Consider the following 14,681-nt stretch of genomic DNA (forward strand, 5'->3'; position numbering starts at 1 on the left):
TTTTGTATTGCACGTGTATTGGAGTTGTGGCCCACCTCCTAGTCTTATATAGTTGAGGTAGAGGCCTTCCCTTGTATTATATATACGTGCACCAGCACTCCATCAGTACAACGATTATTGTATTGCAAACTTTTCCGTCTACGGTGCATGTGGTGCTGCCGCCCATGACGGCAGGCCTAACGAACTGACAGCGCCGCGCCTTGAATGCGATAGCGAATGGGGAAACCGTTGGACCGAACCAAACGCCCGGTCGACGGAGGAGTTATGGACGCGATGCCGCGACCAATCAATGACCGTCCGCTGCTCTGAATCGTCGTCGTCGGCGGCGGCGGCGAGTGCGCGCAGTGGCTGCGTCCGATTTCGCTACGACCCGGGGCTGCATCTGCATGTGCATTCATGGTATCCGATCCGCTATGACTGTGTTCTGTTTGTTGGCAGTGACTTATCGGTCAACAATCTCCGTAGATGAATATATAGCTCGTGGAACCGAACCGAACCAACCACCCATATATGATCAGCATTAGAACAGTGCACACATACAGCGGTTATCTTATCTAGGCGCCCGGCCCCTTTCACGTCCAATCGATGCAGCGGGCACGGCACGTGCACCTTTCCGAACGAGGGAATCCGACGTGCTTCCATTCCACGAGCCTGAGACAAGCAAATAAAAGATCCGGTTCACGACACGAAGCAATCATCGTGCGGATGCAACGTCCGGGTCTGCATTGCACGCACGTGTTCCTGTCCGTGCATGCACACCACAAGCAATTCACATCCGGCCGTACCACGTATCAATCGGAAGGAAAGCTCGGCCCAACAGCCTAACAAAAGGGGAAACGTGCTCTTGCTTAACTAGTATAGTGAGCAAAAATACATAGAGATGAACTAAACTAAGCCGTACCTAAAGCCACCCAACGACCCAGATCAAGCTTAATTTCCTACCTAGACCAGGCAATATGACAAGGGAAACAGCACATGATTTAACATGATTACCCGGGCGAATGAATTTGTTTTTGAAGCACCCCCTACGTAAAGAAATATAGGAACATTAGATTACTAAAGTGGTGATCCTCCGTAAAAAAATATAAATCACTAAAGTAGTGATCTATAAACGCGTACATATAGGAGTGCATTATCTTCTTGAAATATAAGACAAGATATAGAATAAATCATACGCTACCCTATATTTCCTAAACAATCACGATACTCAACGATTAGCACCACTCACCCTTAAGAGCATCTTCAACCAGGCGTCCCGGACAGGCTCGCTCGCGCATTTGATCGAATATTTCATATTTGGCGTGCTTCGTTCAAAGCGGTGACAGGAACAAAGCAGCTGCCCGGAACGGAGCACTGGGAATACGCACGCGCGCCGACGACAAGCACGCATATGGGGACACGTCGGCGGCGGCACCATGCACACAAGCGCTCACACAGGACGCACGCCGCCGGCGACATGCACGCACACAAGCACGTTGGGGAGGTAGTTCACGTTCTTAATGGTGGCGGAACAACGGCGGCCAACACGTACGGAGCACGCGCGGCACGGCCATGGGACCGCGAAGTGCTCAACCACGGCGCCTAGCTTCAAGCCCGAGCACGCACGCCCAGTGGAGCCGCCGTCCCGTGGTCGCGCGCCGATCTGGGAGGACGAGGCCGCCGGCGCCGGGCATGGAGCGGGAGCAGATTTGGCGTTGCTCTGGCCGGAGCTGCCGCCCCTGGCTGGCGCTGGCAGGCGCAACGAACTACTGACAGCGCCGTGCCTTGAATGCGGATGCGAGGACCGTTGGACCAAACCAAAGGCAGTTATTGACGCGATGCCGCGACCAATTAACATTAACGAATGCTACCCATCTACGTACTTACTTCCGCCCTGAATCATCAGCCTGGTCGCGGCGTCGTGCCATGCTGAGACGCGCGTCGATCCATCAATCTGATATACCACCAGCGTACGTACGTACGTACGACCATCCCGTGGTGTAAGGGCGTGTTTGGTTGCCTGTGTGAAGCCCAACCAGGCCCGCGCGGGAAGCGAACGGGCTGTTTGGTTGCCTGGTTTTACTACACTAGTAGAAAAGAGGGATTTGGTTTAGACCGGGTCAGCCCATTAGTCCCGGTTCAGTCCAGAACCGGGACCAATGGGGCACTGGTCCCGGTTCGTGAGGCCAGGGGCCTGCCGGGCCTCATGGGGGCATTGGTCCCGGTTCGTCTGGCCTCTTTGGTCCCAGTTGGTGGGACGAACCGGGACCAATGGGCCTCGCTCTTGGCCCACCACCATTGGTCCCGGTTGGTGACTTGAACCGGGGCCACAGGCTGCCTTTTAGTCCCGGTTCATGCCACGAACCGGGACCAATAAGGTGCCTATATACCCCTTGCCCGCGAGCAGAGCACTCCAGTGCTTTGTTTTTCTCTGGCCGGCGAGGGGAGGGCTTTGTGGTGCTCTAGCTCACCTCCTATGCGCATGAGGTGTTCGATGAAATGCCCACGCCACACTAGTTAAGCTTTCTTCTCTCGAAGCTCGACTTCAAAGCTCCATTTTCCTCGAGATTTGTCTAGGTTTAGCGGCCCGTCACGTCCCATTCCCGTCTTCACCGCCGTCGATCGCCCGCGCTGATCTCGTCGCCGGCACCACCGTGGTGAGCCTCTTGTTCTTATCTCCTTTCTGAAAGAAAAAAATTCTTACTTTAGATAGATACTTGTCTAATTTTCTTACTATTTTATTGCTTGTTATTATATAGTGCGATGGTTTTGGTATCCGCCCCCGTCGGCCCTCGTCCTGTCTATGATTTAGATGTAGTATATATTATCTTTATAACTATTGGTTCATTTATTGTTTATAAAAATTATGCCGACCAACGTGACATAGATTTTATTTATCTAGGAGGTATGTGAACCGGAAATTCCAACCGACCCTATTGTCGAGAGGTTAAATTTAGTTGAAGAAGAAAACAATTTCTTGAAGGAAAAAATAAAAAAAATTGAGGAGGAGAAGATGATATTGGAATTGCATGTTGCGGATGTCGTCGATGACCACAAGATCAAGATGGATGCAATGCGCTTGAAGATTAGAAAGATTAGAAAATATGACATTCATACCGAGGCTTGGTATCATTATGCCGTTGGATCAATTGTTACCTTGGTTGCGATTATGATCGCATTTGTTTTCGCATTGAAATGTTTTACATAGTTTCAATGTATGGTTTAATTAATTAGATGCTCTGGAGAGCTATATGTTGTTAGATGAGAACTATGTATGTACTTCGGTTTTAATGTGATGATGAACTTCTATTAATTTGGTCACTTAATTATCTATTTATGATGTTCTGTAATGGTTTTTGACACACTTAATTATATATAATGCACGCAGATGAACCGACAATGGATGTACGGTGACAGAGACACCTCCGAGTACATTAAGGGCGTGCATGGTTTTCTCGAAGTGGCTGAGGCAAACAAGCAGAATGGTTTTATGTGTTGTCCATGCCCTAAATGTGGGAATACGAAGTCTTACTCTGACCGGAAAATCCTTCACACCCACCTGCTTTACAAGGGTTTCATGTCACACTATAATGTTTGGACGAGGCACGGAGAAATAGAGGTTATGATGGAAGACGGCGAAGAAGAAGAGGACGATGACAACTATGTGCCCCCTGAATACGGTGATGCTGCAACGGGGGAAGCTGCTGAAGATCAAGAGGAACCAGACGATGTGCCCAATGATGCTGCAACGGGGGAAGCTGCTGAAGATTAAGAGGAACCAGTGCCCGATGATGATGATCTCCGCCAGGTCATTGTCGATGCAAGGACGCAATGTGAAAGTCAAAAGGAGAAGCTGAAGTTCCATCGCATGTTAGAGGATCACAAAAAAGGGTTGTACCCCAATTGCGAAGATGGCAACACAAAGCTCGGTACCGTACTGGAATTGCTGCAGTGGAAGGCAGAGAATGTTGTGCCTGACAAAGGATTTGAGAAGCTATTGAAAATATTGAAGAAGAAGCTTCCAAAGGATAACGAATTGCCCAACAGTACATACGCAGCAAAGAAGGTCGTATGCCCTCTAGGATTGGAGGTGCAGAAGATACATGCATGCCCTAATGACTGCATCCTCTACCGCGGTGCGTACAAGGATCTGAACGCATGCCCGGTATGCGGTGCATTGCGGTATAAGATCAGACGAGATGACTCTGGTGATGTTGACGGCGAGCCCCCCAGGAAGAGGGTTCCTACGAAGGTGATGTGGTATGCTCCTATAGTACCACGGTTGAAACGTCTGTTCAGAAACGTAGAGCATGCCAAGTTGATGCGATGGCACAGTGAGGACCGTAAGAAAGACGAAAAGTTGCGAGCACCCGCTGACGGGTCGCAGTGGAGAAAAATCGAGAGAAAGTACTGGGCTGAGTTTGCAGCTGACCCAAGGAACGTATGGTTTGGTTTAAGCGCGGATGGCATTAATCCTTTCGGGGAGCAGAGCAGCAATCACAGCACCTGCCCCGTGACTCTATGTATGTATAACCTTCCTCCTTGGATGTGCATGAAGCGGAAGTTCATTATGTTGCCAGTTCTCTGTTGGAAATATGCCCAAGAAGCAATAATAAAATGGTTATTATTGTATTTCCTTGTTCATGATAATTGTCTGTTCATGCTATAACTGTATTAACTGGAAACCGTAATACATGTGTGAATACATAGACCACAACATGTCCCTTGTAAGCCTCTAGTTGACTAGCTCGTTGATCAATAGATGGTTATGGTTTCCTGACCATGGACATTGGATGTCACTGATAACGGGATCACATCATTAGGAGAATGATGTGATGGACAAGACCCAATCCTAAGCATAGCACAAGATCGTGTAGTTCGTTTGCTAGAGCTTTTCTAATGTCAAGTATCATTTCCTTAGACCATGAGATTGTGCAACTCCTGAATACCGTAGGAATGCTTTGGGTGTACCAAACGTCACAACGTAACTGGGTGGCTATAAAGGTGCACTACAGGTATCTCCGAAAGTGTCTGTTGGGTTGGCACGAATCGAGACTGGGATTTGTCACTCCGTATGACGGAGAGGTATCTCTGGGCCCACTCGGTAATGCATCATCATAATGAGCTCAATGTGACTAAGGAGTTAGCCACGGGATCATGCGTTACGGTACGAGTAAAGTGACTTGCCGGTAACGAGATTGAACAAGGTATTGGGATACCGACGATCGAATCTCGGGCAAGTAACGTACCGATTGACAAAGGGAATTGTATACGGGATTGATTGAATCCTCGACATCGTGGTTCATCCGATGAGATCATCGTGGAACATGTGGGAGCCAACATGGGTATCCAGATCCCGCTGTTGGTTATTGACCGGAGAGTCGTCTCGGTCATGTCTGCATGTCTCCCGAACCCGTAGGGTCTGCACACTTAAGGTTCGGTGACGCTAGACTTGTAGAGATATTAGTATGCGGTTAACCGAAAGTTGTTCGGAGTTCCGGATGAGATCCCGGACATCACGAGGAGTTCCGAAATGGTCCGGAGGTAAAGATTTATATATGGGAAGTCCTATTTTGGCCACCGGAAAATGTTCGGGATTTTTCGGTATTGTACCGGGAAGGTTCTAGAAGGTTCCGAAGTGGGGCCCACCTGCATGGGGGGACCCACATGAACGTGGGTAGTGGGGGCAAGCCCCCACACCCCTGGTCAAGGCGCACCAAGATCCCACCTTAGAAGGAATAAGATCATATCCCGAAGGGATAAGATCAAGATCCCTAAAAAAGGGGGATAACAATCGGTGGGGAAAGGAAATGATGGGATTTCTTTCCCCCACCTTTGCCAACGGCCCAATGGACTTGGAGGGCAAGAAACCAGCCCCCTCCACCCCTATATATAGTGGGGAGGCGCATGGGAGCAGCACCCCAAGCCCTGGCGCCTCCCTCCCTCCCGTGACACCTCTTCATCCCCGCTTGCGCTTGGCGAAGCCCTGCCGGGATCCCGCTACTTCCACCACCACGCCGTCGTGCTGCTGGAGCTCCATCAACTTCTCCTCCCCCCTTGCTAGATCAAGAAGGAGGATACGTCCCCGCTCTGTACGTGTGTTGAACGCGGAGGTGCCGTCCGTTCGGCGCTAGGATCATCGGTGATTTGGATCACGACGAGTACGACTCCATCAACGCCGTTCTCTTGAACGCTTCCGCGCGCGATCTACAAGGGTATGTAGATGCACTCCCCTCTCTCTCGTTGCTAGATGACTCCATAGATTGATCTTGGTGATACGTACAAAATTTTAAATTTCTGCTACGTTCCCCAACAGTGGCATCATGAGCCAGGTTTATGCGTAGTTTCTATGCACGAGTAGAACACAAAGTAGTTGTGGGCGACGATTTGTCCAATTTGCTTACCGTTACTAGTCTTATCTTGATTCGGCGGCATTGTGGGATGAAGCGGCCCGGACCGACCTTACACGTACTCTTACGTGAGACAGGTTCCACCGACTGACATGCACTTGATGCATGAGGTGGCTAGCGGGTGTCTGTCTCTCCCACTTTACTCAGATCGAATGCGATGAAAAGGGTCCTTATGAAGGGTAAATAGAAATTGGCATATCACCGTTCTGGCTTTTGCGTTGGTAAGAAACGTTCTTGCTAGAAACCCATAGCAGCCACGTAAAACATGCAACAACAATTAGAGGACGTCTAACTTGTTTTTGCAGGGTATGCTATGTGATGTGATATGGCCAAAAGGATGTGATGAATGATATATGTGATGTATGAGATTGATCATGTTCTTGTAATAGGAATCACGACTTGCATGTCGATGAGTATGACAACCGGCAGGAGCCATAGGAGTTTTCTTAATTTATTGTATGACCTGCGTGTCAATGAAAAACGCCATGTAATTACTTTACTTTATTGCTAACCGTTAGCCATAGTAGTAGAAGTAATAGTTGGCGAGACAACTTCATGAAGACACGATGATGGAGATCATGGTGTCATGCCGGTGACGAAGGTGATCATGCCGCGCCTCGAAGATGGAGATCAAAAGGCGCAAGATGATATTGGCCATATCATGTCACTTTATGATTTGCATGTGATGTTTGTCATGTTTACATCTTATTTGCTTAGAACGACGGTAGCATAAATAAGATGATCCCTCACTAAAATTTCAAGAGATGTGTTCCCCCTAACTGTGCACCGTTGCGAAGGTTCGTTGTTTCGAAGCACCACGTGATGATCGGGTGTGATAGATTCTAACGTTCGCATACAACGGGTGTTGACATGCCTAGCATGTACAGACATGGCCTCGGAGCACAAGCAAAACACTTAGGTTGACTTGACGAGCCTAGCATGTACAGACATGGCCTCAGAACACAAGAGACCGAAAGGTCGAACATGAGTCGTATAGTAGATACGATCAACATGGAGATGTTCACCGATGATGACTAGTCCGTCTCACGTGATGATCGGACACGGCCTAGTCGATTCGGATCATGTATCACTTAGATGACTAGAGGGATGTCTATCTAAGTGGGAGTTCATTAAATAATCAGATGAACTTAATTATCATGAACATAGTCAAAAGGTCTTTGCAAATAATGTCGTAGCTTACGCTTTAGTTCTACTAAGATATGTTCCTAGAGAAAATTTAGTTGAAAGTTGATAGTAGCAATTATGAGGACTGGGTCCGTAAACTGAGGATTCTCCTCATTGCTGCACAGAAGGTTTATGTCCTTAATGCACCGCTCGGTGTGCTGAACCTCGAGCGTCGTCTGTAGATGTTACGAAACATCTGACATACTCGTTTTGATGACTACGTGATAGTTCAGTGTGTGATGCTAACGGTTTAAAATTGTGGCACCAAAGACGGTTTTGAAACGTCGCAGAACATATGAGATGTTCCAAAGACTGAAATTGGGATTTCAGACTAATGCCCACGTCAAGAGGTATGAGACCTCTGACAAGTTTCTTAAGCCTGCAAACTAAGGGAGAAAAGCTCAATCGTTGAGCATGTGCTCAGATTGTCTGAGTACTACAATCACTTGAATCGAGTGGGAGTTAATCTTCCAGATGAGATAGTGATGGTTCTCCATAGTCACTGCCACCAAGCTATTAGAGCTTCGTGATGAACTATAACATATCAGGGATAGACATGATGATCCTTGAGCAACTCGCGATGTTTGACACCGTGAAAGTAGAAATCAATAAGGAGCATCAATTGTTGATGGTTAGTAAAACCACTAGTTTCTAGAAGGGCAAGGGCAAGAAGGGATACTTCATGAAACGACAAATCAGTTGCTGCTCTAGTGAAGAAACCCAAGGTTGAACCCAAACCCGAGACTAAGTGCTTCTGAAATGAGGGGAACGGTCACTGAAGCAGAACTACCCTAGATACTTCGTAGATGAGAAGGCTGGCAAGGTCGACAGAAGTATATTGGATATACATTATATTAATGTGTACTTTACTAGTACTCCTAGTAGCACCAGGGTATTAGATACCGGTTCGGTTGCTAATTGTTAGTAACTCGAAATAAAAGCTGCGGAATAAACGGAGACTAGCTAAAGGTGAGATGACGATATGTGTTGGAAGTGTTTCCAAGGTTGATGTGATCAAGCATCGCATGCTCCCTCTACCATCGAGATTGGGGTTAAACCTGAATAATTATTATTTGGTGTTTGTGTTGAGCATAGACATGATTGGATTATGTTTATCGCAATACGGTTATTCATTAAAGGAGAATAATGGTTACTCTGTCTATTTGAATAATACCTTTAATGGTCTTGCACCTAAAATGAATGGTTTATTAAATCTCGATCGTAGTGATACACATGTTCATGCCAAAAGATATAAGATAGTAATGATAGTACCACATACTTGTGGCACTGCCACTTGAGTCATATTGGTATAAAACGCATGAAGAACCTCCATGTTGATGGATCTTTGGACTCACTCGTTTTTGAAAAGATTGAGACATGCGAACCATGTCTATTAGTATATATATGCATGAAGAAAGTCCATACAGATGGATCATTTGGACTCACTTGATTTTGAATCACTTGAGACATGCAAATCATACCACATGGGCAAGATGACTAAAAGGCCTCGTTTTCAGTAAGATGGAACAAGAGAGCAACTTGTTGGAAATAATACATTTGATGTGTGCAGTCCAATGAGTGCTGACGCATGCAGTGGATATCGTTATGTTCTTACTTCACAAATGATTTGAGTAGATGCTGAGAATATTTACTTGATGAAACACAAGTCTGAATTATTGAAAGGTTCAAGTAATTTCAGAGTGAAGTTGAAGATCGTCGTGACAAGAGGATAAAATGTCTGTGATATGATCATAGAGATGAATATCTGAGTTACGAGTTTGGCACACAATTAAGAAATTGTGGAAATTGTTTCACGACTAATACCGCCTGGAACACCATATTGTGATGGTGTGTCCGAACATCATAACTGCACCCTATTGGATATGGTGCATACCATGATGTCTCTTATCGAATTACAACTATCGTTTATGGGTTAGGCATTAGAGACAACCGCATTCACTTTAAATAGGGCACCACGCAATTCCGTTGAGACGACACCGTATGAACTATGGTTTAGAGAAACCTAAGCTGTCGTTTCTTAAAAGTTTGGGGCTGCGACGCTTATGTGAAAAAGTTTCAGGCTGATAAGCTCGAACCCAAAGCGGATAAATGCATCTTCATAGAATACCCAAAACAGTTGGGTATACCTCCTATTTCAGATCTGGAAGCAAAAGTGATTGTTTCTAGAAACGGGTCCTTTCTCGAGGAAAAGTTTCTCTCGAAAGAATTGAGTGGGAGGATGGTGGAGACTTGATGAGGTCATTGAACTGTCACTTCAACTAATGTGTAGCAGGGCATATGAAGTTGTTCCTGTGGCACCTACACCAATTGAAGTGGAAGCTTATGATAGTGATCATGAAACTTCAGATCAAGTCACTACCAAACCTCATAGGACGACAAGGATGCGTACTACTTCAGAGTGGTACGTAATCCTGTCTTGGAAGTTATGTTGCTAGACAACAATGAACCTACGAGCTATGGAGAAGCGATAGTGGGCCCGGATTCCGACGAATGGCTCGAGGCCATACAATCCGAGAGGATCCATGTATGAAAACAAAGTATAGAATTTGAAAGAACTACTTGATGGTCGTAAGGCTGTTGGGTATAGATGGATTTTAAAGGGAAGACAGACAATGATGGTAAGTGTCACCATTAAGAAAGCTCGACTTGTCGTTAAGATGTTTTCCGGCAAGTTCAAGGAGTTGACTGCGATGAGACTTTCTCACTCGTAGCGATGCTAAGAGTCTGTTAGAATTATATTAGCAGTTACTGCATTATCTATGAAATCTTGCAGATAGGATGTCAAAACATTGTTTCCTCGACGATTTTCTTGAGGAAAGGTTGTATGTGATACAACCAGAAGGTTTTGTCAATCCTGAAAGATGCTAACAAGTATGCAAAGCTCCAGCAATCCTTCTAAGGATTGGAGTAAGCATCTCGGAGTTGGAATGAACGCTTTGATGAGATGATCAAAGATTTTGGGTTTATACAAAGTTCATGAGAAACTTGTATTTCCAAAGAAGTGAGTGGGAGCACTATAGAATTTTTGATGAGTATATGTTGTTAACATATTGTTGATAAAAAAATGATGTAGAATTTCTGGAAAGCATCCAGGGTTATTTGAAAAGTGTTTTTAATGGAAAACCTGGATTAAGCTACTTGAACATTGAGCATCAAGATCTATAAGGATAGATCAAAAACGCTTAATAGTACTTTCAAATGAATACATACCGTGACAAGATTTTGAAGGAGTTCAAAATAGATCAGCAAAGAAGGAGTTCTTGGCTGTGTTACAAGGTGTGAGTATTGAGTAAGACTCAAGACCTGACCACGGCAGAAGAAAGAGAAAGGACGAAGGTCGTCCCCTATGCTTTAGACGTAGGCTCTACAATATGCTATGCTGTGTACCGCACCTGAAGTGTGCCTTGCCATGAGTTAGTCAAGGGGTACAATAGTGATCCAGGAAGGGATCACATGACAGCGGTCGAACTTATCCTTAGTATCTAGTGGACTAAGGAATTTTCTCGATTATGGAGGTGGGAAGGGGGTTCGTCATAAAGGGTTACGTCGATGCAAACTTTGACACTAATCCGGATGACTCTGAGTAGTGAACCGGATTCGTATAGTAGAGCAGTTATTTGGAATAGCTCCAAGTAGCGCGTGGTAGCTGCATCTACAAGATGACATGGAGATTTGTAAAGCACACACGGATCTGAATGTTGCAGACCCGTTGACTAAAACCTCTCTCGTAAGCATAACATGATCAAACCCTAGAACTCATTGAGTGTTAATCACATGGTGATGTGAACTAGATTATTGACTCTAGTAAACTCTTGGGTATTAGTCACATGGCGATGTGAACTTTGAGTGTTAATCACATGGTGATGTGAACTAGATTATTGACTCTAGTTCAAGTGGGAGACTGTTGGAAATATGCCCTAGAGGAAATAATAAAATGGTTATTATTGTATTTCCTTGTTCATGATAATTGTCTGTTGTTCATTCTATAATTGTATTAACTGGAAACCATAATACATGTGTGAATACATAGACCACAACATGTACCTAGTAAGCCTCTAGTTGAATAGCTCGTTGATCAATAGATGGTTATGGTTTCCTGAGCATGGACATTGGATGTCATTGATAACGGGATCACATCATTAGGAGAATGATGTGATGGACAAGACCCAATCCTAAGCATAGCACAAGATCGTGTAGTTTGTTTGCTAGAGCTTTTCTAATGTCAAGTATCATTTCCTTAGACCATGAGATTGTGCAACTCCCGGATACCGTAGGAATGCTTTGGGTGTACCAAATGTCACAACGTAACTAGGTGGCTATAAAGGTGCACTACAGGTATCTCCGAAAGTGTCTGTTGGGTTGGCACGAATCGAGACTGGGATTTGTCACTCCGTATGACGGAGAGGTATCTCTGGGCCCACTCGGTAATGCATCATCATAATGAGCTCAATGTGACTAAGGAGTTAGCCACGGGATCATGCGTTATGGTACGAGTAAAGTGACTTGCCGGTAACGAGATTGAACAAGGTATTGGGATACCGACGATCGAATCTCGGGCAAGTAACGTACCGATTGACAAAGGGAATTGTATACGGGATTGATTGAATCCTCGACATCGTGGTTCATCCGATGAGATCATCGTGGAACATGTGGGAGCCAACATGGGTATCCAGATCCCGCTGTTGGTTATTGACCGGAGAGTCGTCTCGGTCATGTCTGCATGTCTCCCGAACCCGTAGGGTCTGCACACTTAAGGTTCGGTGACGCTAGACTTGTAGAGATATTAGTATGCGGTTAACCGAAAGTTGTTCGGAGTTTCGGATGAGATCCCGGACGTCACGAGGAGTTCCGGAATGGTCCGGAGGTAAAGATTTATATATGGGAAGTCCTATTTTGGCCACCGGAAAATGTTCGGGATTTTTTGGTATTGTACCGGGAAGGTTCTAGAAGGTTCCGAAGTGGGGCCCACCTGCATGGGGGGACCCACATGAACGTGGGTAGTGGGGGCAAGCCCCCACACCCCTGGTCAAGGCGCACCAAGATCCCACCTTAGAAGGAATAAGATCATATCCCGAAGGGATAAGATCAAGATCCCTAAAAAAGGGGGATAACAATCGGTGGGGAAGGGAAATGATGGGATTTCTTTCCCCCAACTTTGCCAATGGCCCAATGGACTTGGAGGGCAAGAAACCAGCCCCCTCCACCCCTATATATAGTGGGGAGGCGCATGGGAGCAGCACCCCAAGCCCTGGCGCCTCCCTCCCTCCCGTGACACCTCTTCCTCCCCGCTTGCGGTTGGCGAAGCCCTGCCGGGATCCCGCTACTTCCACCACCACGCCGTCGTGCTGCTGGATCTCCATCAACTTCTCCTCCCCCCTTGCTGGATCAAGAAGGAGGAGACGTCCCCGCTCCGTACGTGTGTTGAACGCGGAGGTGCCGTCCGTTCGGCGCTAGGATCATCGATGATTTGGATCACGACGAGTACGACTCCATCAACCCCGTTCTCTTGAACGCTTCCGCGCGCGATCTACAAGGGTATGTAGATGCACTCCCCTCTCTCTCGTTTCTAGATAACTCCATAGATTGATCTTGGTGATACGTAGAAAATTTTAAATTTCTGCTACGTTCCCCAACATTCTCATCCAAGGCCCTAAGCAACCCGACAACGACATTGATGTGTAACTAAGGCCATTAGTTGAAGAACTTTTACAGCTGTGGAATGGAAACGGTGTACGTATGTGAGATGAGCACAAACAGGAGGAATTTAACCTGCACGCGTTGCTGTTTGTAACCATCAACGATTGGCCCGCTCTCAGTAACCTTTCAGGACAGACAAACAAGGGATACCACGCATGCACGCGCTGTTTAGATGACACTGAAAGTATATACCTGGACAAATGCAGGAAGAATGTGTACCTGGGCCATCGTGATTTCTTCCGACCAACCATCAATGTCGAAAGATCACCGGAAGAAGCCCGCCATGCGTACCGGTGATCACGTACTTGCTATGGTCAATGATTTACACGTAATCTTTGGAAAGGGTCCCCGCGGACTAGCTGTTCCGAATGACGCTGAGGGACACGCACCCATGTGGAAGAAGAAATCTATATTTTGGGACCTACCCTACTGGAAAGACCTAGAGGTCCGCTCTTCAATCGACGTGATGCACGTGACGAAGAACCTTTGCGTGAACCTGCTAGGCTTCTTGGGAGTGTATGGGAAGACAAAAGATACACCTGAGGCACGGGAGGACCTGCAACGTTTGCACGAAAAGACGGCATGCCTCCGAAGCAGTATGAAGGTCCTGCCAGCTACGCTCTTACGAAAGAAGAGAAAGAAATCTTCTTTGAATGCCTGCTCAGTATGAAGGTCCTGACTGGCTTCTCGTCGAATATAAAGGAAATAATAAATATGCCAGAGAAAGAGTTCCAGAACCTAAAGTCTCATGAATGCCACGTGATTATGACGCAACTGCTTCCGGTTGCATTGAGGGGGTTTCTACCGGAAAACGTCCGATTAGCCATTGTGAAGCTATGTGCATTCCTCAATGCAATCTCTCAGAAGGTGATCGATCCAGAAATCATACCAAGGCTAAGGAGTGATGTGGCGCAATGTCTTGTCAATTTCGAGCTTGTGTTCCCACCATCCTTCTTCAATATCATGACGCGAGTCCTAGTTCATCTAGTCGACGAGATTGTCATTCTGGGGCCCGTATTTCTACACAATATGTTCCCCTTTGAGAGGTTCATGGGAGTCCTAAAGAAATATGTCTGTAACCCTGCTAGGCCAGAAGGAAGCATCTCCATGGGCCATCAAACAGAGGATGTCATTGGGTTTTGTGTTGACTTCATTACTGGCCTTAAGAAGATAGGTCTCCCTAAATCGCGGTATGAGGGGAGACTGACTGGAAAAGGCACGCTAGGAGCGGACTCAATAATATGCAGGGACGGGCATTCTTGGTCTCAAGCACACTACACAGTTCTACAGAACTCTACCTTGGTGACCCCGTATGTCGATGAACACAAGAACAGTCTGCGCTCCAAACACCCGGAGAAGTGTGACGACTGGATTACATGTGAACACATC

This window comes from Triticum aestivum, chromosome 5D, assembly GCF_018294505.1.
Source record: "Triticum aestivum cultivar Chinese Spring chromosome 5D, IWGSC CS RefSeq v2.1, whole genome shotgun sequence".
NCBI classification, from domain to species: domain Eukaryota; kingdom Viridiplantae; phylum Streptophyta; class Magnoliopsida; order Poales; family Poaceae; genus Triticum; species Triticum aestivum.